The sequence below is a fragment of the Protopterus annectens genome, chromosome 1.part0 (genome assembly GCF_019279795.1).
Source record: "Protopterus annectens isolate FY-2018-M chromosome 1.part0, PAN1.0, whole genome shotgun sequence".
NCBI classification, from domain to species: Eukaryota; Metazoa; Chordata; order Ceratodontiformes; family Protopteridae; genus Protopterus; species Protopterus annectens.
The window spans coordinates 1061150005-1061176124 of record NC_056725.1 but is presented as its reverse complement, the minus strand read 5'-3'; the positions used below and the strand labels follow the sequence as shown (position 1 = coordinate 1061176124).

At 41.6% G+C, this 26120-nt stretch overlaps 1 protein-coding gene across 1 annotated transcript in view; it reads left to right on the top strand.

The window, feature by feature from the left end:
- Positions 1 to 26120, top strand: part of RTN4IP1 (reticulon 4 interacting protein 1) — a 349792-nt gene that overhangs the window by 267718 nt on the left and 55954 nt on the right. The gene's annotated exons all lie outside the window — the stretch shown is intronic.

Sequence of the window (26120 nt, the reverse complement as noted above, 5' to 3'; positions counted from 1 at the left end):
TCGCCTTAAGGCATCATGCCTGGCTTCAGCTTTGCGATTTTTTTGGAACCTTTCAAAGCGTCCTTTGAGAATGCTCCCTTTGACGGGTCTACCCAGTTCCGGAAGACTGTCAGCGAGACGCTGGTCAAGAGCGAGAAAGACAGGAAAATGCTGTCAGCCATCGGAATCCGCTTCTCTATCCCTCACGGGTCCTTCTCCAGGAACCAGCGAGGGCAGAAGATGATGTGGTTCCGGAAATCTCAGCAGGCCCGGAAAGCTCAGGACTCCTTCTCCCTCAGAGGCAGAGGGGGACCAGGTGGACGCTGGCCCAGAGGCAGTGGGGGTCCAAAGAACTTCGGGTCACGGAAACCCTTTTCTGATCGACCCGTGCAGCAGCCCTGAGGGGTTGCCCGACTGCTCCTCTCTGGAGGCAGTCAGGGGCGGTTTTCGAGGCACCTGGCTCAATGGGAGTCTATCACGACAGATCGCTGGGTGCTTCAGATAATATCCAGAGGCTATTCAGTCCCCTTCATAAACAATCCCCCTTATTCAAGGCGCCTCCCAGATGTCCCACTCACTCAAAGGGAGGCCGCGGCTTTGGAAATAGGAAAGCTGTTAGAAAAAAGCCATCCAGCATGTGCCCCCAGACCAGTCTGGATCAGGCATCTACTCCAGGTTCTTTCTGGTGCCAAAAAAGATGGGGGACTTGAGGCCGATTCTCTACCTGTCAACAATGAACCTTTTCGTTGCCAAGGAGAAATTCCAGATGGTCACACTCCATTCCATCCTGCCCCTTTTGCAGGAGGAAGACTGGATGTGCTCCATAGACCTCAAGGATGAGTACTACCATATTCTCATGGACAGACAGTCCAGGAGGTTTCTCCGCTTTCGGCTAGGGGCCAGTCATTACCAGTTCAGGGTCCTACCCTTCGGTCTCACCACAGCCCCCAGGGTGTTCACCAAGGTCATGGCAGTTGTAGCGGCCCACTTGAGGCTACAGGGCATACAGGTCTTCCCGTACCTAGATGACTGGCTCCTCACCGCCCCCACCAGGCATCTACTCTCTCTAGCCAGGGACTTCTTCCTTCGTTTATCATCCCAGTTGGGGGCTATTGAGATGAGAGCATTGTGAATCTAGATTTAGGAGCAGTGGTGTCATAATTGTCTGGGCAGTTGTTTACAGTTCTTAAGCAGACTAAACTTTAATTGCTGAGAAGGAAGATTGGCCCTTATGGGTTAACTGGCAAATGGAAATTAGAATTGAGCCCCATTATATAATGTTGGTGGTTGTTGAGCAGAGATGAATGAATTTAGATTGGAATGGGAGCAGAGTTTGAACAAAACAGATTACAAAAAGAAAGTTGGAAGGGATAGTGTCTTAGATATGGTATTAGGTCCAGAAAAATCAGATTTTGGGCAGCAGTCCTGCTCTAAGTATTTATAGACCTTCTGGGATGTCAAGGTTGTTTCTTTCTGCCTCTCCTTGATTTAATAATGTTGAGCTTTGAGTTTGGATGCATAGAATTTGGGATTGTGAAATTTTTAATCAAGAGTTAATGTATATTGCCTAACCAACTTAATTTATAAAATGGACTATTTCCTGGGTATGGGGGACATTACTTTGCTGGGTAGATAAGATCGCATTGTTTAATCTTTTGGTCCTGGTAACAAAGAAGGCTGTAACACGCAGAAACAGCAAATGGTTGATATGATTGAGAGAGCCTGGATACTTGATGCAGAGGGAAGGAGCTGTTACTGTAACACAGATGACCAGGGTTTGATTAGCATCCCTGGTGTCCCTGGCATTAGAAGAGCCAGAGGAGGGAAAGGAATGAATCATTGTCTGGTGCCCTCTCTTAGGGGGTGGGGGTGGGGTGGGTGGGAGGAGTTTGCAAACATTTTCGGGCACACTGGACAATGCAGTCTTTCTGGTGGAGACTGAGAAGACCACTGCTTATGCTTTGTGGAAGGAGCAAGGCCAGTTGTGGGGACCACCCTTTGCAGAAGTGAAAGGATGTCCTACACAGACAGGCCAGAGTACTCTCCACCCCAACACATAGCAAAGTGTTCACAGCTAGGGTTGGGCAAAAAAAAAATGACAAAAATATTAACAGCCACTGACTGCTTTTAATAAGGCAGTACCTCCTGATCAGCATTTACATTACTCGTGGCTATAAACTATTAACCAAAAGGTTATAAGGAAAAAACAAAGTACTTAGTGAAATGAGTTTGAGTCATGTTATAGTGCCTGTTTCTTGATAGCAAGTAAGTGACCCTCTTGCAGGAATTAAACAGCTATGTCAAATTTCCACTCATGTTAACTTAATAAAATGTAGAAGCACTGCTTAGTACACAGTATTGGGAATGACATTTTTAGAAAATTAAAAAATGTTCTGCTACATATAAATACAGGCACACCTGCATGGGGTGTGCGCATGTATGCTATAAGCACCCAGTGCTTTCATGTATGTTTTTGAGTTTATATGCCTTCTTTGAAAAAGAAACTCAATGAATATACCCCATGGAAAAAGGCTTGTTGAAACATCAGTTCATAACTCATAGAATATGTAAACAACCAGAATCAAAACTGATGAATAAAGCATTTTAAATGCTGAGTAGTTAACCACAGCAATTCCATACAAAGACTCACAAACTTCAGAACTGTGGAGAAAGCAGTCAGTCGCAATCAAGACCAAACTTGCTGACTATGAAATCCCTATCCTTCCATGGCCAACTACACATCTGTATCTGATCAACAGCCAGGGGCCAACAAACCTGCTCTTTTTCCTAACCTTTAACTGAACCTCAGCCTTTTGTGAATGTAAGGAACATATACCCATTGTGAAAGTATATGTTTAACTACATCCATGGTAGCAGAGGGCATCATCTGATGTTTCTGCATGCTTTTGTAGGTCACTCATTGTTGTGTACTTCTCATCCTCTGATTTATCAGTGGGATAGAAAAAGGATTATTGCCATCCATACAGTTTCTCTACTGAAGCCATTCTGTCCAGTACTTACGCATGCCAATATTCTTTAGCACCAGGAGTAACATTTATCAGTGCCATTCTATAGTCATCTGTTCTATTGTATGGAGAACATCACCCACCACACCTCCTTCATTGTTACAGCTGAATGATACTATCAGACACTGACATATGGCAGCTTTAGAGCCAACTCCATGTTATGTAGGGGACTTCAACCCCCTGCACCCCTTGATTATTTCAACTAGTCAGTATTACCAGAAACTTCATACCCAGAGTGTAGCCTCTTACCAGCCATTTTCCGTTAAATGTGACATGATCACAGTATTAACTCCACTAAATTGCAGGTATTTGACCAATTCTACTAAACCCTCTATATGCACATTTGGAGGTTACTCATACATGTATATAATGTGCTTAAAACTGGGTGTGCAAGAGTTGGGAGGCTTTTTCTATGTCAGTATAATTTTGTAAGCAAAACTGAGTTTTTAAACTCCCATGTTGTCCAAAACCTATTTCACACAACTGCCACTCAACAAGTAGCATTTTTAACATCCTGTTAAATTAATGCTCAAGCAGGAAGTACCTCGTTGTACACTTTAATTTGAATGATGACATTTGAGTTTGAGTGATACTGCATCATTCCTGTTGCAATTTTTTCTTCTGTATTTTCCCCACTGCAGCTGTTAACCCTCAAGCTTCCCCTTTACAGTTAAGCTCATTCACTCCGCTTCCTTGCTATTCCTTATTAAGGGTGAGAGCTGACTGAGAGGAGACCGTGATAAAGCAGCATCAGCAATGATTTATGCCTTTGCCAATATCCCAGCAATGAGATTGTAGTTATTGTAGGCCCTAACCCCTTCTTTGTGTGTGAGAGAAGAGACCTGCATTGACATAGTCACTGTTTCTCCCCATGCAAATGCTTGTTGTTGTGCACCCAATGAAGGATGCTGTGTATGCTGCATAGTGGCTCAACACCTGAACCTAGGCTGTCTTTGTATCTACTGCTGCTTTGAGGGAATGTGGCATTGGATGAACCTGGGTCACCCCCCCCACACACACACACACACACACCACTGAGGATATGCATGTTCATCATCTATTCCCTTGCCAACTCTGACAGACTCCAGAGCTACTTATCAAACTCTGGTTGCCTGGGTTCTAGTTAGTTTTATCCCAGCACACCAATAATGTTGGTGCAAGTTGAGAAATGTATTGATTCTTAATTTCTATCTTAGTATCACAGATGTCTGGTAAGGACTAGAACCTGCTACCCTCTGATATTCTGTCTTCAAAGAATATGCTGTCATTACTAGTGCTAGTTCTTCAGTTTTTCAAGGCTGCTATGTCACTAAGTAGAACATTGTTTGCATAAGTAAATTCTTTAACCATTTTGTATGACTTTTTAACACAGTTACATCTGTTCCTGTCAGATATTAATCTGCTTACAGAGGATGCAAGTCAATTTAAGAGTTTACAAGCTGATCACAATGTAGTGGCAACTAGTAAACTTTCAAACTGTTATCTTTTAAAGGTGGCAATTCGTTATTAGGTTGCTACATAATTTGTTGCAATCTTAAAAGACTATTTGAAAGTGGGGGTGGACACATGGCTGTGTTGCCTGTGGTGCTAGATATAAGCTATGAGCATTCTACAGAAACACTTCAGCTGTGAAATGAAGTGAAACAAATTAGTTAGAGGTAGTTCCAGCTGTAGAGTAGTGGCAATGTGAAGGAGTTCAACACTTTTTCAGTACAAAATGAGAATTTCAAATGACCCTTTGTTTAAAAATCACTTTCTTGAAGGCAGGTGCTATAATGTGAAGAATGGCTTTTTCTCCAAACAAGTAAGAACTTCAAAGTTGATCAATATAAGTAAGTATGCATGCAGTACACCTGCCTGCCTGAGTGGTACTTTTTTTCTCCATTGCAAGACTGCCATTTTGTGCAATTTTGTTTGGATGAAATCTCCTTTAGAAAATTGACACAAAACTAATCTATAACTGATGAAGGCGTCCCAGGTCCAAAGAAGAAACATATCTCTAATATCCTGAGCTCACCATCACGGTCTGAAAGAAGAAACGTATCTCTAATATCCTGAGCTCGCCATCACGGTCTGACACACAGTGTAAAAACTTTTAAAACGCTTTTAATGAAATGTAAAAAATAAAAATAAAGAAAAAAACTTTTCAAAGCAAAAGCCTCTTGAAACAATAAGCGCTTTCAGCAGTTGGCCTTCTTCAGATCATGATATACTATGGCTTTGCTTAGTAAATTATACTGGCACTGACCAATCAATAGGTTCCTATACAGACACGCTTTCCTATCAACCAATTACATTATAGCCAATGAAGTGATTGAGAGGGAACCATGCCCTTAGGCTTAACCAATAGTTAAATGCCTATCCTTAAGTATGGGTTTCAGGGGAACCATCTTATTTAAACCTGGATAGCAGTGAGCTTTCAAATTCACAATCCAACCTACTTTGCATACTTCCATGCAATTCTGCACATCTCTACCCATGCTATTTAAAGGAAAACATTCAATAACTTTAAATCAATGAGTAGGATTCAGAGATGTGGTTCGCTAGGCTGTTTTTAAGATCTTTGTCTAATGTCCCTTATGTGGCATAATATTTTATCCTTAAGGTGGTAGTCCATCTTTCCTACATAAAATGCTGCACAGTTCTGACAGGTAGCTAGGTGCACCAAGTGTTGGGTATTGCATGTGGCCGAAACATTAAAAGAATATTGTGTGCTTGTAACAGGATGCTTGAAAAGGTTACTACTGTCAACATATTGACAGACTTTACATTTCCCATAACTGTGGGTACCCTGTCTAAAATTACTTTTGTTTTTTGTAAAACCATCCTTCTTGCAGTGTAATCTCTTGATGTTCTTTTTATTTTTGAAAATGAACCTAGGTTACTCACCTGCAATATTCCCAATTTTCTCATCCTCGTTAAGGATTGGCCAGAACTTCCTAATCACTTCACATATCTTATCTATGCTGAATGTGAGAATACAGGTCAACTTATTCCCTCCTTTTTCTTTGGTCACTACTTCCTTGACCTCTTCCGAGTTGTAATTAGAATAATATGGACGTCCTTTATTTTGTCTCAAGGCTTTGAAATTAAACCTTGCTGCAAGCTACCTTTCATTTTAGCCTCTATTCTGTAGATGCTCATGTAATTGAAGGCATTCACTTTCGAATGTGTCATCATCGGTGTACAGCCTAGAGATCCATGTCATCTGGTTCTCCATGATATTCTTGAATATAAACCCTGGGTCCATTCTACTCCTCTGCAAATAGTGGTTCTTCAGGTTCTTTTCCTATGAATGGTGGTACTCAGACAAACATCCAAGAACTCAATTTTTTGAGTAATTGACTGTGAATTTTAAAAATTCCATAGTGGAATTCAAGTATTCAGTGAAGGATGAAAGCTGTTACTCATCCCCTTTCCACAAAATGTCATCCACAAAATGTCCGTAGTAGGAAAGGTATGTAACCTAGAGATTAACTTTGCTGAGAAACCTGTTTTAATTACCATTGCGCCAGTACCACATTTGAGCAACTATTGGCAGAAGGGGTGCCTATTGCTACCCCCCCATACCTGCCAATAGTAAGTGTTACCATACATAAAAACGTTGTTTTCTAGTATTAATTCAAGCAGAGAGCATGCCAAGTCTAAATTAAGCCCCAGAAAAGAGGAGAAATCCCTGATAGCCTCAATCCCATAAATATGGGGTATAATCGTAAAGAGGTTATTGACTTCCATAGTTACTAATGTTAATTCAGTTGAACTTCCTATGTTTTGCATTTTTTTCAGAGATCACTCAGGAAGCTTCCTGTGTCCTTCAGAACTGTATTGGTTTTCAATATTAACTGCTTTAATTCATTTTCAACATGTATGGACGGGTTCAGTCCCCCATCCTTTTCCTGCCACAATCAGTCGTAATGGGAGATTGTCATAACCTTTGTGAATTGGTCGGATTCAATACCTCAAAAAAAAATCAAATTTTTTTCGAGATGCATCTTTTCCACAATGATACATTTGAAAGTGAATACCTTCAATTACATGAGCATCTACAGAACAGAGGCTACAATGAAAGGGAACTTAAATTCAACGCCTTGAAACAAAGTAAAGGACGTCCATATTATTCTAATTACAGCCTGGAAGAGTTCAAGGAAGTAGTGACCAAAGAAAAAGGAGGGAATAAGTTGAACTGTTTTCTCACATTCAGCACAAATAACAAGACTATCTGTGAATTGATTAGGAGGTTCTGGCCAATCCTTAATGAGGATGAGAAAATCAGGAATATTGTAGGCAAGCAGCCTAGGTTCGTTTTCAAACCTAAAAAGAACATTAATAACACAGCTTAATACCCCAATTAAGATGCACTAGTCAACAAAATCTCAGGGTTATGTACATTTTTGCACTACTTTAACCAACTCTAAGAACCCTCTCACCTTACACCAATTTTGGGGGGATATTCTATTTTATTACACCGAGCTATATTGCCCCCCATTACTTTCCCTCATAATTAAAAACTATGGAGAGCTTGAAGACTAGCAGAAGTTAAAATGGGAAGACATGCTGTTTGTTATTTGTACTATATATGTTTTAATATGGGGCTAAAAGTTATCAAAGCATTAGTAACAAGAAGATTTCCACCTAACCATTTCTGCTTTAACTCCTCTTATAACTGTTTATCATCCAATTCCCCCATCTCTTCCAGGCATAATAGTTCAGTGAATAGGCACAAGTTTGATGCAGGAAGAGTTATATGCCAATGTCCTACATCTTACATTTACTGTACAACTGTAGCCATCACACTAATCCTTTACTGACACAGTTATAATAGTAGGTATGTGGTCATTTAATTCTTAGAATGTCAAAGGGATCCAACTCGAAAAAAAAAGAAAACTACTACTACATTTGATATTAAAATCCAAAGCTAATTTAATCCTCCTACAAAAAACCTACATGCTACCAGATCAATGGAAATCCTCCCTAAAGAAAAAAATGGATTAAGTATATCATTGCCTCTGGCAAATCCCAAAATAGCTCAGGAGTAGGAATCATTATTAAAACTGACTTCCAATGTGAAATCATAAAACATGATACGGACATAAATGGAAGGTGGTGCTGTATAATAACTAAACCAGCCTGTTTAGACAAACCTATTCTGATATTAAACCTATACGCGCCTTCTGTAAATCAACACGGATTTATAATGTCTATAAAATACTGCTTGACTTCCCCAATCATTATTGTACACTAGGAGAGGACTGGGACTCGATCCAAGACCCTGATATTGACAGATCCAGCACCAATTCCGAACACAATACCCATGCCATATCAGTACTCAAACTTAAAACTGACTTTAATCTATTTGACCCCCTTATATTCCAGCCCAATAACTCCCTCAAAAATAAACATACCTTCTACTCTGTGTCATAAGTCTTGGTCCAGGCAGGATTTCTTTCTCATTTCCAATATATTTACCAAGTACAAAAATTCCTTTCACACAGAACCCAGATACCTATTGATTGGGATAACAATCAAACTAACAGTAACCAAGGGTATAACTGGGTTAACTCTAACCTGTTAAGGAAAAAAAAAATTCTACAAGAAGTAGATGCCATCCTGGACCAAGCTTTAGACAATTTACTCTATAATCACCTACCTATGGACATTTATTAGGCTTCTATTAAATCCATAATTAGAGGTGCCTTTAAGTAAAAAAAAAAACTTCTCCAGGAGGAAGCCACTCTTAAAAATCAAATTATTAAGCTTGAATCCCAACTTCAATCATCCTTTAAACAAGAAACTGAAACTCAACTCCAACAAAAGCTATATGATCTCAATGCTGAAAACCTAACATACCAAGAAATTAAAACCTTTAGCGAATTACTCTGAATGGGCTCACATGCCATCTAAATTCCTGGCGGGGCTTATTAACTAAATCAAATCCTCCCCGAACATAACAGAACTTGTCTCAAGATAAACTCTATCACACTACTCAAGATATCATACATATCTTGGACTGTAGGATTTTGTATACATACTTTCAATCAAACCTCTCTCATAATAAACAGGACCTAGATGCCTTCTTAAACCAATTAAAATTTCCCCAAATCAGTCCAGATTGACAAAAAAATTCATCCCCCCCCCCGATCTCCCAGTAAGAAATTATGACAATCAACGAACTCAAACCCAAAAACTCACCAGGTCCAGATGGTCTTGTGGCCAAATTCTACAAAGCATTCCCACAAAAATCATCTTCTCCAGCTATTCAGTTCCATTACTTCCAATAGTGTAAGTTATATACATCTAAATGCACCCAAAAAGATTCTCATACCTAAACCAAACTCCGACCTCAAAAAAACCCTGAACTATAGACCTATAGCCCTAACAAACCTTGATATTGAAAATATTTGCATCAGTACTAGCAAACAGAATTCAATCAGTCAGGTTTCATAATACACAGACAAACCTTTGATCATACTCTTATCCTGGACACCATGATCAATCTCTCTACCCATACATGTACTCCACTCTACACCTTCGCTATTGATGCCTCAAAAGCATTTGATAGACTCGGTGTAAATTATTTGCTCAATATCTTGCTTCTCTTTAACATACCTAGTAACTACATACAACAAGCTATCAAAACACTATACTCCAAGGCTTATACTTGCCTACAAATTAATAAACACCTATCTTCTCGAATTGACATTGAGAATGGTGCCAAACAAGGATGTCCTATATCCCCCTATCTTTTTAATTTATACATTGAACCCCTTTTTCTCCTCATTTCTCAGAAAACTTTCCACCATATCCCCAATATCTTTAATACTAAAATTACCCTAGCAGCTTTCACTGATTTAAATCTTTGCTACTCACTACGTCATTCAGACCTCCATAAACTACTATCCACTGTAGACACCTTTTCAACTTTTTCGAATTACAAACTAAACTTAAAGAAAACAAATATCTTCCCTATTAACTCCCTTTGTTAGCTTCCCACATACTCCTTAGGAGCTGGTATTAAAACTAACCATTCATTAAAATATCTAGGAAAATACTTCCACCAAGATCCTAAATAATCATATACAAATAACATTATTAATCTCTGGTCAAACATACAACGTGATATTGGCAAATGGACACTATTTTAATTTCCATTCCTGGCTAAAATAGCCACAATCAAAATGAATCTTCTACCCAGGTTTCTATATGTATTTAATGCCTCCAATACCATTATCAACCTAAAACTCTTCAAAACCATTCACTCTACAATTTCCAAATTTTTTTGGGTCTCCAAATCAGTCATAATCCGTTATAATAAATTGACCTACCATAAAGACTATGGAGGGCTAGGGCTGTCGGACTTTAAACTCTACTATGATATCATAAACTGTAATAGACTAATAACAATAGCTGACCACATCCCTTCACCACAACAATGGTCTCCAACCTGGGTCAAACTATTACACAACTATATCAAAACACTATCCATAAACCCCAGAGCCCATCCCTTTTGTTTACAACAAAAATTAAAAAAATCTTAAAATACACCCAGTCATTAAACATAAAATCACTGTCATACAAAGGATGTTCAAATCATTAAACCTATATTATGCATTCACTTGCCTACAACCTGTCCACCTTAACCCCGATCTCCAAATGAATAAACAACATGATTAACCTAAACAATTATCCCCTCCTCAAGAAACTAAACATCGCTGATATATTTGCCTTAAAGAACAAAACTTATCACTGAATTGAGAACACAATTAAAGCTCCCTAAAAGCTATACAATCATTTTAAGGCAAATTCAAGACCTTAGCCAATATATCATAGACAAGCACGCTATCAATGCAAATGACATTCATACCTGTAAAACCATATGGAACCTCCTATCCTCAAACAAAAAATGCTGTCTAACTCCTACAAACTTGATCTATCAATCAAAATGCAAAGAAAGTTATTCTAGTTACTGGAAGGAAATAGATCCTTCAATCACAAACAAATATCTCAAGCAATTCAGCTTACCTCCAAACTTATTCCCCTTATACTTAAATATACACAGATCATGATGCCTCATAACGCCAGTCTCACTCCAGTCATTATAAATGAAATATACCCAACCACCTCTCCATTCTGTTCCTGTTGTGATAATCACAAGGCTGATCTACACTACATCTTCTGGAGCTGCAAGTCCACCTACAAGCTATGGTACTCACTTGGAGTCCAACTAGAAAAAATGGGCTATGAAAAGTCCACCTTATCTTGGAAATTAGCTCTCCTACATATCATCCCCGCAGGCCTGACTAAACTGCAAACACGAATATTAATAACACTAGGTTCTTTACTTAAATACTACTTTACATTACATTGGAAGGATAGAGCATCACTCACATGGGAGGGTTTCAAACAATTAGCTACCAAACACCTACACTGGGAAATCCCGCACTCACTTTACAGAATTTTAGAAATCCCTTTTTGAACATATTCTAGCTTGAAGTTGGTATATATAGTCAATGATGGAATTTTGGCATATGTGTAAATCATTCTTACTGTTTTGCATTTATGTTTTATTATTCAGCAATGTATTCTCTGGTCATATTACTACCTGTCTGTTAATATTGTTATGTTTTACTGTATCTGTTTTCACAAAAAAAAAAAAAAGATTTTATACAAAAAAAAATTAAAGTAAAAAGAACATCAAGAGATTACTCTGCAATAAGGATGGTTTTACGTAAAGCAAAAAGGAGATGTAAAGCCTGTCAATACATTGATAGTAGTACTCTTTTCAAGCATCCTGTTACAAGCACACGATATTCGTTTAAAGTTTCGGCCACATGCAATAGCCAACACTTGGTGTACCTAGCTACCTGCCAGAACTGTGCAGCATTTTACGTAGGAAAGATGGACCAGCGCCTTAAAGAATATTAAACCGCATAAGTGACATTAGACAAAACAATCTTAAAAACAGCCTAGCGAACCACAGCTCGTTGAATCCTACTCATGGATTTAATTTTAGTTATTGAATGTCTTCCTTTAATTAGCAGGGGTGGAGATGTGCAGAATCACATGGACATATGCAAAGTAGGTTGGATTGTGAATTTGAAAGCTCACTGCTATCTAGGTGTAAATACTATGGTTCTCCTGAAACCCATACTTAAGGATAGGTGTTTGCCTAGTGGTTAAGCCTAAGGGCTTGGTTCCTTCTCACTCACTTCAATGGCTATAATGTGTTTGATTGGGAAGGTCCATCTCTATAGGAACCAGTTGATTGGTCAGTGCCAGTATAACTTACAAAGCCATAGCGTATCACGATCTGAAAAAGGCCAATTGCCGAAAACGCTTATCATTTCAAGAGAATTTTGCTTTGAAAATTTATTTTTCTTTAATGAAATGTAAAAAATAAAAATAAAGTGTTTTAAAAGTTTTTACACTGTGTCAGACCGTGGTGGCGAGCTCAGGATATTACAGATACCTTTAGAAAACTGAATGGTGATGAGTGTTGTATGCTCGTAATGTAATTTCTGAAGGGACACAGTGAATGATGAGGAATAATTCAACTCATTCCACACCTTTTGGCCCCGGAACATGGACCGATGCTCCAAAGGTGGTGGTGTCTCCATATTCATAAAGGATGTGCACACCTCCAGACTAGTAGCCCAGCGTAATGCATCTGAGATACGTCAGGTACAACTAACATTGAGGAAGATGGCGATTCAGGTCGTAGCCTGCTAAAGGTCCCCAACCATGTCCCAAGACTCTCACTCCACGTTCCTAAGCACCCTGGAAAACTGTTAGGATCCAACCAAACACTCTCATATTAGGTGACTTCAGCTACCCCAACATCAGCTGGGAAAACTACTCGTGCACCAATACACTGGCCCAATGGTTCCTGGAATTTATCAATTCCAGTGACCTGGACCAACTCAACATGGGCCACCATTGCTCTACACCAATAGTCAATTCCTCCCCGGTTAGTTCCGACCACAAACATCGCCATGGAAATCCACATCTCACCCACACCCCCTATAAAGGTAACCACCAGGAAAAACTTCTCCAAAGCTGACTTTGGGCTCCTAAAAACAGAGGTGGCTAACTTCACTGCACCCGTGGCAATGAAAAATAGATACATGACTGCCAAATCATACACCAATGCACTGTACGAACACATACATAATTGCATGGAACCAGCCATACCAAACAGAACCAAGATGCTCTCCTCCAAAAAAAAGGAAGCCCATCTGTTGGTGGTCCCTTGCCATTAATAAACTGTACAACAGAAGGAAGAAACTGTTGCAGAAAAAGGTGAAATCCCAAGACTGGAAAAACTCCCTTATTAGCCTCAAGAAAAAGTTGAGATCCCTCATCAAAAGATCTAAATCCAGCTATGAAGGCAGAATTGCGGCAGAAACTAAAAAGAATCACAAATCCTTCTATAGTTGTATCAAGAATAACCATGGCAATACCCAGACTTGTTCTGAGTTACTGCACAGTAGTACCTCCTAGACTGAGCCAACAAATATTGCCAACATACTGGCCGACAGATTCAGTGCCAACTTTACCCCTCTCTCTCCCCCTAAAGGACCAATCACAATATCGGAGGAATGCCAGGCACCCAACATTACAGGTTAAGGCTGCCTTGTCCAGTACCAAGAATACAGCTTCCATGGGACCCGACAATATCCCTGGATGTGTTCTACATGAACTACAAAGTGAACTGGCACCACATGTGTGTGCCCTGTTCAGTCACAGCCTCACCTCAGGCTTTGTCCCTACCAAATGGTGCTGTTAGTCATCCCTCTCCATAAAGAGGAAGTACCTACAGACCCTGGGAATTATAGCCCCATTAGTCTGAGTCTGATATGTAAGGCTATGGAGTGCATCATCATGGACCTAATTAACAAGGATATAGGGAATCTCCAAACTGTAGATCCCACGCAATTTGGTTTTGTGAAAAGTAGATCATGCCTACTCAACCTGGTTGACTTCTTTGAGTCAGTCACCAGAGCTGTGGATGAGGGCAAGGCAGTTCAAACAGCCTACCTCGATCTGGCCAAGGCCTTTGATACCATTCCCCAGTCATGAATTATTGATAAAAACTGTCTTATGGCTTTTCCTGGTTAGGGGTTGCCACAGTGGAACTCCCATCCACTGATTGGCAGTGAATTTTTACGGTGTCGAGTTGCCAGCCCGGTGCTCAACCTTCAAAGAAGACACACACACACACACACACACACCTGCATGTCTTTTTAAATTCACTCGACTGCGAGGAGAACATGCAGACTCTGCACAGAAGGCGCTCCAGCCAAGAATCGAACCGGATAACCTCTTGCTGTGAGGCGACAATGCTAACTGCTGCACCACCACGGCCTTCCGGTCAGGAATTGATAAACTCACCAAACTAGGCATCAACCCCTATATCACTAGGTGGGTTGCAAATTGGCTCACAGAACCCACAGTGTGAAAGTAGTGGACTCCAAGTCAGACTGCCGACCAGTCATGAGTGGAGTACCACAGGGATCGGTCCTGGGTCATCTTCTGTTTGGCATCTACTTCTCAGAAGTCCAGGCCAATGCAGAGGGACTCTGGCTGGCCAAGGTCATAGTCGACTGCAAGCTGGGGGCCATTATGAACTCCCCAAGTGATGTAGACATCCTACAGAAAGGCCTCACTGATACCAGGGACTGGTGTTGAAACCATGGCCTTAAGCTTAATGCCAAAAAATGCGTTATCCCCTTTGGGAAAAACTCTGTTCCCACTAATTACCACATTGATGGGAGCCCACTGAACACTGAAGGCATTATAAGAGATCTGGGGGCACAGGTTGACGGCAACCTCTCCTTCGACCACCACATTGCCACTGTAGTCAGAAAGTCCTATGTGGCACATCTCATTACCAAGGGTTTTGCATCCAGAAAGAAAGAGGTCATCATCTCTCGCTCTACTCTTACCTCAGGCCAATCATAGAGTATAATGCCCCATTTGGCATGTAACTCACTAGACACATGCAACAGCTAGAAAGGCCACAAAAGTACTTCACAAAGAGGATCCTAGGCCTTAAACACATGTCCTACATGGACAGACTCAAAAAAACTCCAGCTATTCTGAGTCTCATATCATCTACTAAGTGGCAATGTCTGCTTTGACTTACAAAGCCATGTCTGACCCAGCTCTGTTAGAAATGCTACATCTAAAGAAATCCCAATCCCTCCACACCACATGCTCCAGAGACCTCAACCTCATTACCACAATCAACAGAATATGTTGGAGGGACAGGTTCATAACCCTGAGACTGCCATGCACTGGAATAGACTTCCCATACATGTCAAACAGAGCACCTCACTGCTCTCTTCAAGAGAAATCTTGATGAGTGGATGGGAAATAGAAAGTTCACCCCAGGGATCACTCCAGCAGCTCTGCTTGATAGAGGCACTGGGAACATTGAGCGGCACGATCCCAGGGCACTTCTACGGGCTAGGCTTGTAAAGGCTCCAGGGCCATTAGCCTATTACACACCTATGAAACTATACGGTTGACTTTAAAATGGAAAAACTTGACTGGGGAGGAAAGGAACACCGGTATTAACAGAGGAAAAAGGAAAAATTAACCTTGTTAATGCTACAAAGGTGGAAACAAGCCTACAAAATATTTCCACAGTGAAATTTGAGATCTGGGCCTAAGGTTGTGAATAGAGTAGTTGCACCCAAAAAAATGATGCAAAAGGAGAAACATTTGTCGACTCTAGCAAGACAGTTTCAGAACAGTAAAGTACGAAGCTGACTTAATAACACAGAGAGAGAGATGAAACGCAGAATGACCCGGGTATGATTGAATATTAGCTTGAGCATTAGAAGAGCTTAAACAAGGAGTTTGTATGCAGTCTGTTAGAATGCGCACATCTATGGTTGTCCAGTGATCGTATGCAATGCCAATAATGGCACCAGCATTCAGAAGTAAACCACAACCAATAACATACAGTATGGCAGCCTACCAAAAAGGCAGTTAGCAGCTTCATCTTCCATTTCTCAATAGGCACACCAAATTCAAGACATTCTGGGTATTTACATTTCTTAAAGACTCAACTCTGTAATACATATCTGCATATATACATGTCCAGACACATTTAAAGCTGTACACTTCTGTCATCACACAACCCTTGCTAAGCATTGCTTAATGTTCATTGGAGATATATATACATTAAAGGGATGGTATTGCAAAGTGCACTTAAGCCACCAAAACTGAATTTGGGGATTATATCAGAGCACCCCTGATTGCCCTAATGACTGTCTCTCACCTATGGGAATTACTATTAAGTCACGGCAGGGCTGATCATCTTCAAACAGTAGGAAAAATAACACTTTCCGTGATTTAAGGCAGAGGGAGCAGTTAATAGAGATAAGTTGTTGCTGGGAGTACACAATAGTGCATAGTGATGTAAGTGAGAAATGCATTTTAAATATTTGACACTTTTCCGGAAGTAATTGTGTTCAGTAGCTACCTCAAAAGAGTATCATGATAAACATTTACTGTGAAACTTTCATTTTATAATAATTTGTGCTTTGTTCTTTTTGCTGAGGCACTGGTAATCTTTGCAGAAAAACAAAAATGACATTTCCTTGTTGCTGTTATGAATGGGCAGAACTTCTATTATGTTAATCCTTTGGTGTTATCGTGCATTTAACAAACAGAATTGGGTCCCCTCCCTTTTACTGTAAGAAATTCTTGCTGTCAATTGAATTACCATTGTAGCAAAATGTGTCATATTGTGGTAAAGTCTGAATAGTCATATAAGTGTTTAAACAATGCGCAGATGTTAGGAGTCACTTTCTATATTCATAACTTTAATGGTCAGATGTAGTTGGCAAACAGCTTTGTACAAAAGTAGTCAGGACTTGGTGAATGGCATGCTATTCACAGTAATGAAACATTTCAGCTAAACTTTTGCTTCAGCACACAATACAACATCGGTCAGGATTGCTCAAAAGCTGTTTTTTTTGCAGGATAAGAATGAAAGAAGAAATGAGTCTAAGTAAAATTATCAGTATCTTGTTTCACTGGGCTGAACTGTTTCTTGTACTATGGGCTTTGTAAGACAGAAAAGACCTGCATTTCCAAAACTTAATGAGGTGCAAACACATTTAGCATGCATTATACATAAACATGAATTATATTAAATGTAAAGTGCCTCCATTGCTGTGTATAATGTTTGGGTTTGAGATTGAAGTGTTTTTTTTGCACCAAATCTCAGGTTTTACATAAAGTTGAAAAAAACTTACATTAGGTCTTTTAAAATACAAAGTTAACTGTTTGACTGCCATGATAGCCTGGCAGGTGATTTCACATAGGCAGGATGATAAAAGGAACTCAAAACATTCAACAGAGCACAATGTTGAATCTGTTGAATGAATTCAGCAGATTCAACATTCTCAAACAGATCACGTGATGTCTGTGTAGGAGTGCAGGTAAATCAAACTCCTACACCTGACATCACTTTTTTGCAGGGAGCAAGCCAACCCTGCACCCCCCCAGTACACCCCCTGCTAACTATATATTCCATCTCCGAGATCGCACTACAGTGAGGAAAGGGATGCATTTCCCAAACTGCACTGTACCACGATCTCTGTACAGTACCTAGTGTTCATATCAGAGAATGCACTTTGCATTTGCTGATATGAAATTTTGAACAAGGAGGTGTTTGGCAACATGGAAAATCGAACATTCATCTTTTGAGTTTTCCATCTGTGGAGCATCTTTGTTCCCTATTTTGATAGTAAACCACACACACACACACACACACACACACACACACACACACACACACACACACACACACATACATACATACATATATATATATATATATATATATATATATATATATATATATATATATATATGTCCCTCTAAATGACTGAACATTGTTAATGTCATGATGAAAAAACAGCATTAAGAAGTTTGAATGCACAAAATACCAGACGTCCTCCAGTGGAGGCCCGGGGAGAAAAGCTTCATGAGTAACAGTAAATTTTAATGCAAGAATTACAGTAATCAAAGCATAAAGTAAACAAAATGTAGTATACATAAGAAAATACAATTTTTTTACATCATGACACCAAAACCTAGGCTTTGAACTTAGCTAGTACTATTTGTAAAGTATGACTTATGTCAAGATATAAGGTTAAGACAGGCTGGTAGGAGTAAAAGATTAAATACAGGGGAAGAAGTTGGACATGGTTGGGGTATACTGAGGATTCACAGGGGTTAGTACAGGAACATAGCCGCATCATTTTTAGATAAGCTTTAAATGATGACCTAAAGTGGTTAGTGGACGAGACTGAGCGAATGGAGTTAGTAACGGAGTTCCAGATACAAGATATATAGCTGGAAAATAAAAAAATCTCCTGCAGTGTTGTTGTCCTGGGAGACGAGTAAGTTCTTATTGTTGGAACAAAGTGGTCTGCTGGAACTGTAAGGAAGGATGGGATTTTGTAGTGCAGGAATTCTGGTTGGTTGTGTTATGATTTTGTGAGTTAGAGATTTGTTGTAAAGAATAATATTGGGAAGTTCAAGCCAGTGTAGTATCCTTAAAGCAGTACAATGATGTGTTCTATATGGACAGTCAGATGCAAACTTAGCAATTTTATTATAACATGCTTCTAGCTTAGATAGGTCAGTTTTCCTAAGATTAGTTAAAACTGGAGAGGCATATAGTAAGAGTGGAGAGCAGATGAGTTTGTGCCAATGTAATTTTGGCCAGGAACCTTTTGTGCTTATATAGACTTCCAAAGTTTCTTATGGACTTTTTTTTATTGTTAGGGAGACATGCAAGTCAAATTTTAGATTATTGTCTATTTCCACTTCAAGAAGCTTTGTATGGGTTGTCAGGGAAATTACAGTATTGTCTTTGGCTATTTTGTTAAATGGTGGGCATGAGATAGATGTCTTGTTAGGTTGGAAGATCAGTCATTTAGTCTTGTTTGGGTTCAGGATTAGATGAGCATTGGATATCTATGTTTCAACAGAAGTGAAAGATTCCTGTGTTTGAGAATGAAGAGCTGGTAGAGAAGTGGCAGCACAGATAAGTGTTGAATCATCTGCATACTGTATTCTAGAACCATGTGGAGTAGCTGTGTGTAAGATTATTAGTGAAGAGTGAGAAAAGGAGAGGGCCTGAGATAGATCCTTGGGGACACCAATGGAAAAAGGAAGGTGTGGAGATGGGTCACCTTAACATAGAACAGATTGTTGATGCCCAGATAAATAGTTATTAAACCAAGCTATGGCAGATGGTGAGAAATATTAGTTCAGTTAGTACATCTATTAGTTTGGAATGGGAGACCATATCAAAAGCTTTTGATAGGTTTTGTAAGTAAGGTAGTTTTATTTGAGCTTCTTTTTCTGCTGTTTCTTCAGATTTTCCTTCCTTTGTTAGTGTAGGGTTCTTTTAGTTCAGTTAATTTCCCTTCCTATTCCCCTCCCGTTTTTGGACTTGTATCCATTTGGTGCCCTTTTGGGCTCTGGATCTTATTTCTTGAATTTTGTTACTGTTTCTGGTTGTTAAGTTTATTTTTAAGTTGTGTGGTTGGATGGATTTTTTGGTGTTTGGACCTTGGACCGTGTCTCTGTGTGTTTGGAATGTTCCTTTAGTTTTGTTTGCTTGGCCTTCTCCATGTCTGTGAAACTCTTGGGGTTTAAGAGGTGCTCCTCATGTGGTTGGAAGATGTCTGTCTCCGACTCACATGAGTGCCTGTATTGTCTTTGCGGCAGCCATTTGGAGGTTGAATGTGGCATTTGCACCACTTTCAACCCCAGCGCTTTGGTCAATCGCTGAAATAAGCTTTTAATTAAAGGCTTGGTCAAGGGGGCACTTTGGTCACTGAAACCCCGACCAAATCGGGCTCCTCCAGAGCAAAAAAAAGGTACCCTCCTTATCTGTTTCCTAGGAGGAGGCTCTGTCCAAGTGGCCCAGGCTGTCGGATCCTAGGTCTCTGGATCCAACTCCAGCCTGTGTAGTGTCTGAGCCGAGAGGCTTGGATCCCAGAGCTTCTTGGAGTCTACACCCGGATCCAAGGCCTCGGGCTCCAGGTCTTTGGATCTGACATTTTTGATTTAGTCCTCCGGATCTAAGGCTTCGGCTTCAAAGCCTTCGGATCCGATAAAGGGTACTCTTGCCATGGATCTGACTATCTCGGATTCAAGGGTTTCAAGACCGGTTTCCTCAGATCCTTTATTATACTCTGTGCTGAGTTGGCCAGATCTGAAAACCATGCAGGACCCCATTATTGTGGAGGAATTTCCATTGGAGTCTTCGGGTGGAGAGCAGATGTTTACCCTTCCGTGCAAGGCTCACTGTCCTGACTGCAGGAGGAGATCATCTGGGTTGTCGGCATGGTTCTCCAGTGAGGTCCTCCATCTCCTCCCGATCATCCAGGAGTGTTTTCCTTGTAGATGTGGACATGATGATGCGATCCTTTTTAAAGGCTCAAATCGAGTTGGGGCTACTGGCTTCTTCAGCCCACAGGCTTAGGGAACAGTCCCACTCCCCACTTATCTTCTCCTCATCCGACCTCTGGATTGGATTCTCAGGGACTGGTGCACGGTGTAGAGGCTGTGGGGGTTTCGGGCCCCATTTTGGTTCTTACTCTATTGTGATTGGTGACCGGTTCTGTTCTTATACGCCCAGGGCAGGTGGTCCCTCTGGTCGAAGCTGCAGCCCCGGAGTCCGTGGGGGCAGGTTCTGGTCCAGGCTTTTCGGACCATTCTCTACCCCTCGGTGCTTCAATGCTTGAAAGCTCCGGGCCAGCGCTGTCTGGAGGGTGGGGGTCTGGTGGGGTCTGCACCTTCTGCTGTGGTGTTAACAGTGGGAGAGTGGGACGGGGCCTCGTTCAGCCCCTCTGTGTTCCAGGCAGCAAAAAGATCCTCCTCTGCTGTCAGAGTTGCCTCCCCCTCTCTCTGTCATCCTTCCCAGCCCTAGTATTTGAGTGGACCCATTCATCTTTCTCCCGGTCAGCCCGTCCAGTCTAGCCTCCAGGGGGGAATCCTCCCCCATAGGGGTCTCCTCCTCTTCAGAGTATTCCCCACAGCCTCCGTCAGAGAAAGCTCCTCGGAAGAGGACATGTAAGAGGAGATATCTGGACTCCCCTATGGAGTCACTAACTGAGGACACGGATGCCGATGAGGGGGACAGGTCCCCAAGGTCGCCGCCCAACATGTCCTTTGGAGATGTACTTGAAATCCTGAAAGCTGAGGAAACTATGCTTCTAAAAGCTTTCGGGATGGGCCCATCTACCTCTTGGATGTCTGCCCCCTGCTTGACCCTCTTATCAACCTTGTTGCCAGCAGGGCTTGGAAGGAGCCAGATACAGTGGAGCCAGTGCTGAAAAGAGCAGATAAGTTTCTCAGCCCTGCTTCAGATAAGGCTTTTTGGTCCAAGATGGTCCTGGCTGATGCTATATTGGTGGTTGCTGCCACCAAGAAAGAGTTGCCAGAGCAGAGTTCTTTTGGCCATCCTCCCAATCATGAATTGAGGGCTCAGGACAGATTTGGAAAGTGGGTGTTCACCTCGACTTTCTTTAGCCTGTGAGCTCTTAACTATCTTACCCACTTAACCCGTCTCCAGAGGGACATGATTAAGGAGATTTCAACTTTCCACATGGAGTCCATGTCTGCGGAGGAATTTAAGACAGTTTCTCCCAAATTGGCCACTTTTACTTCTATAGACAATTCGTCCATGAGGTTGATCTCCAGCGTGGCAGAAGGTTCCTCATGGGCAGGGGGCACAGGCATTGCCATCAGGCGTCATGCCTGGCTGCGCCTAAACGGGTTCACAGAGGCCTTTAAGATGTCGTTCACCAACGCCTCCTTTGATGGTTCCACCCTCTCAGGATTAGATTTTCTACCCCCAAAGGTCCTTTTCGAAGACCCAAAAGGGGAATTAGGAAAATGTGGTTCTTCAGGATGTTCAAGATGATTCCTCTTCCAGGAGACGGGGGGGGGGGGTCAGTGGCAGACATCGCCCCAGTGCCAGAGGAGGCCCACAGAATCAAGTTTCCAGGGAGCCATTCTTTGAGAAACCTTTTCAGCATTCCTGAGGCATTGCCTGACTGCACCTCACTGGAGGCAGTCAGGGGTCGATTGACCTTGCACCCTTTAGCCTGGGTAAATATCACTAGTGATCAATGGGTGCTAACTATTATATCCAAGGGCTGTTGAATTCCATTTCAGAAAACCCACTGAAGATCAGAACTCTCCCAGAAGTGCCACCCAGTCAGAGAGAGTTGGCCCACCAGGAGGTCTTGAACCTTCTTCAAAAAAGAGCCATCCAAAAGGTCCCCGCAGGACAGAGAAGATCTGGAACTTACCCCCACTTCTTTTTAGTACCCAAGAGAATGGGGGACCTGCATCCTCTTCTTGACGGATAGATTCAATAGACTGAGATCCAGAAGTCAAAGTTTTGGATAGTCACTGTGCAGTCAATTGTGCCTCTTTTGCACAGCAACGATTGGGATGTGCTCAGTGGATCTCCAGGACGCGTACCACCATATGAAGATAAATTGACAGTCCAGGGGATTTCTCCACTTTCAATTGGGAGCCGATCATTTTCAGTTCAGGGCTCTGCCCTTTGGCCTCACCACAGCCCTCTGGGTGTTCACCAAATGCATGGTAACAGTGGCAGCTCATCTCAGGCTGCAGGGACTCCAGGTGTTTCCTTACCTAGACGATTGGCTCCTTACAGCCCCCCGAAAGCATCAACTACTGGAGAACATACATTTCCTGCTCTTCAATCAGTTGGGGATAACAGTAAACCTGGGCAAATCTTCCTTGGTTCCAACCAAACAACTGGAATTCATATGCACTCAGTTGGATATCACCTTGGAAATTACAGTGCTTCCTCTACGCCGAGTAATTCTTATAAGCTCGCATGTTCAGGTCCTTCTGGAGCAAACTTGTCCTCCGGTGTTGCACATCCTCAGGGCCCTAGGCTCCATGGCAGCTACCATTTATCTCATTCCACTTGCAAGGTACTACATGATAGTACTGCAGTGGACTCTAGGAGTTCAGTGTTCCGCTCTATCTCATCCCTGTCAGTTTCCATTTGCCTCACTCCAATTTGTCGGAAACATCTTTTGTGGTGGATGCATTCCCCGGACCTCTTAGCATGCAGGTCCTTTTGCCCTGCAGTTCCCAAGGCCACTGTCACCACGGATGCTTCCCGTCTAGGGTGGGGGGGCTTTTCCAGGGAAAGACTGTCCAGGGGACATGGTGTCCCTTAGAGACCAAGCTGCACATAAACGTTCTGGAGATGAGGGGCAGTTCTTTACTCATTGCAAGCCTTTCAGGATTGCCTCTCTCTGGGGGTGATTGCAGTTCTGTTGTACAACATGGCTGTTGTATGGTACATAAACAATCAAAGGGGCACACGTTCTTATCTGCTTTGTCGCAAGACTATGAGGATTTGGGAATGGACAATGTCCTCGGGGTGCTTTCTTAATGCAACACACATTCACGGAGTATCCAAAGTGCTGGCAGACAAGCTGAGCAGGGCTATTCTGACCCCTCATGCGTGGTCCCTGACTCCTGTAGTGGCAAAGCAGATTTTCCGTTGGTGGGGTCAGCAAAGCTGTGATATGTTTGTATCCCCTCTGAATCAAAAATGTAGCAATTTCTTTGCATTGATCCCCCAAAAGGGGGACTTCCCCAGGGACGCACTCACTCAGGATTGTCCTCCAGGTCTCCTTTATGCCTTTCCCCCATTGCCCTTAATTTCCAGAGTTCTTCAGAAAGCCAGATGCCTCAGGACACAGTTGATCCTCATTGTCCTCTTCTGGCCTCGGCAGGTGTGGTTCCCCCTCCTACCGTCTCATCTGAAAGCACCCGCATTGGGTTCTTTATCTGTTGCTACTTCCACTGCCGAATCTGCAGACCCTTCATCTGACAGTGTGGTTTGTCCACTTCCAGTGATCTTGGCCAAGTCCAGGCTAGCCTCGCCAGTGAGGGACATTATCTTTGTTTCCCAGAAATCATCCACGAAGAAGGTATACAGTAGCAAGTGGAAATAATTCTCCATCTAGGCAAAGGATAGGAATCTCGACCCTTTTTTGGCTCCCATTCCTGACATTCTTCTTTTCCTGGCCTCTCGTTTTAAGGAGTGTGCCAGTTTTTCTACCATCAAAGTTCAGTTGACAGCAATTTCCAATTTTCACCTTAGCAACGATCCTACCTTTTTCTGCTCATCTCTACAAAGCCTTTTTGAAAGGTGTTTGATTCATCCCCCTGTTAAGAACCCTGCTCCCCCCATGGGACTTTTTCCTTGGTGCTGCAATCTTTAACTTAAACCTCTCTTCGAACCTGCTGCATCCTTTGATCTAAAATTTCTTTCTTGGTAAACTGCCCTTTTACTGGCTGTTACTTCAGCTAAGAGTGTCTGAGTTGCAGGCTCTTACTATTAAGCTGCCTTATTTAATATTCCATAAAGACAGAGTAGCGCTGAAGCCTAATCCCTCTTTTATGCCTAAAGTGGCTTCTGAGGCTAATCTCAATCAATGTATCCAATTTCCAGTATTCTTCCCCAACTATGCTGCTAAGACGGAGTATATTTTACACGCATTAGATGTTCATCATCAGCTCCATTTCTATCTGCATAGAACCAAAGCCTTTCACCATTCAGACCAGTTTGTGGCCTTTTCTGCAAACAGAAGGGGCCAAGGAGTGTCGAAGATTACTGTTTTCCGTTGGATCTCTTGGTGCATTTCCTTTATTTCTTCCTCCAGTGGTGTTCCTTTGTCTGGATCAGTGAAGGATCTTTCCACTAGGGTGGTGGCTGCTTTCGCAGCATGCCAATCTTTGGATGACATTTATGCAGCAGCAACTTGGTCTTCACCTTATACATTTATCTCCCACTATAAGTTGGATTTGGTTTCTAGAGGAAGGGCTTCCTTTGGCTCCATGGTTCTTAGGCATGTCTTTCCTTGATGCCACCCAGGATTTTAGTAGCTGGAGACTCTGACCCTAACGTGAGGAATGGTGACTAAGATAACATCAGATTAATAGTGATGTACTCACCATAGCTTGGTATATGTGTTATCTGTAGTCACCATTTATCACTGTCTCGCCCTCCGGCCCCCTTCCTGAAGGATTAGCAGGATGTTGTTGGACCTTTTTTTATTGGCAAATATTTCTGTCCATCTTGTTTCTCCAGCGCAAACTCAATAAAAGGGGCTAGAGAACAGCAGAGCATCATGGGAGAGGAGGAGCTTGAGCTAAGCTGTTGTCTAAAATATGCCAGCTCGGATCTGATGTCGAATCCAAGATCCTAACATGATGAATGGTGACTACAGATAAGTTATGGTGAGTACATAACTATTATTATTTTCCAAGTTGTTTAAACATAGTAGGTTTTGGTGGGAATATGTTTTGTCATATAAGAAATGTGGCAGGTGATCGCTCAAACCATCAGGAAGGCAACCTGATTGTAATGAGTGAGAGGAGTTATTTAGTAACATCCAATCCAAGGTGGATTTTTTTTTACTAGCTTTATCTTTTCGGGTAGGTTCTTGAATAGTTGGTGTAAAACCATGCAAGTTTATGCGATTGATGGGGTGATCTGTATCACATGCAAGCCAGTCTAAATTAAAATCACCTAGTATGAATGTCTCCTGACTAAAGGTACTACTTGCCCAGTGCAATACATGTTATATAATTGGGGCATTATTTCCAGGTGGGATATAGCAGCCAGTTATATTGTGTTTTTTTTTTAATTTATAGTTAGTGTGCTATAGATGATTTCTGCACTGTCCAGTTGTGGGGTTTTACAGTCAAGGAAAGTTGGTGAGATGGTCTTTAAAGAGGATAGCAACTCCACCTACTCTTATGTTGAGTCTATCCACCCATAGTATGGAGTAATCTGGGGGGAGTATTTCATTATCTTTTGTACCTGGTTTTAGCCATGTTTCAGTGATTATTACTACGTCTGGGAGTATGTGGCTCGAGTGGCAAGAATGATGTCTAATTTCTTGGCTGTACTTTTAATATTAATGTTCATTAGCAATAGGTCTGATATTTTTCTGTTAAGGATATGTTGTGTAGGGGTGTTGAGACTAGAGTGACTAGGATGGTTGGTGTTAT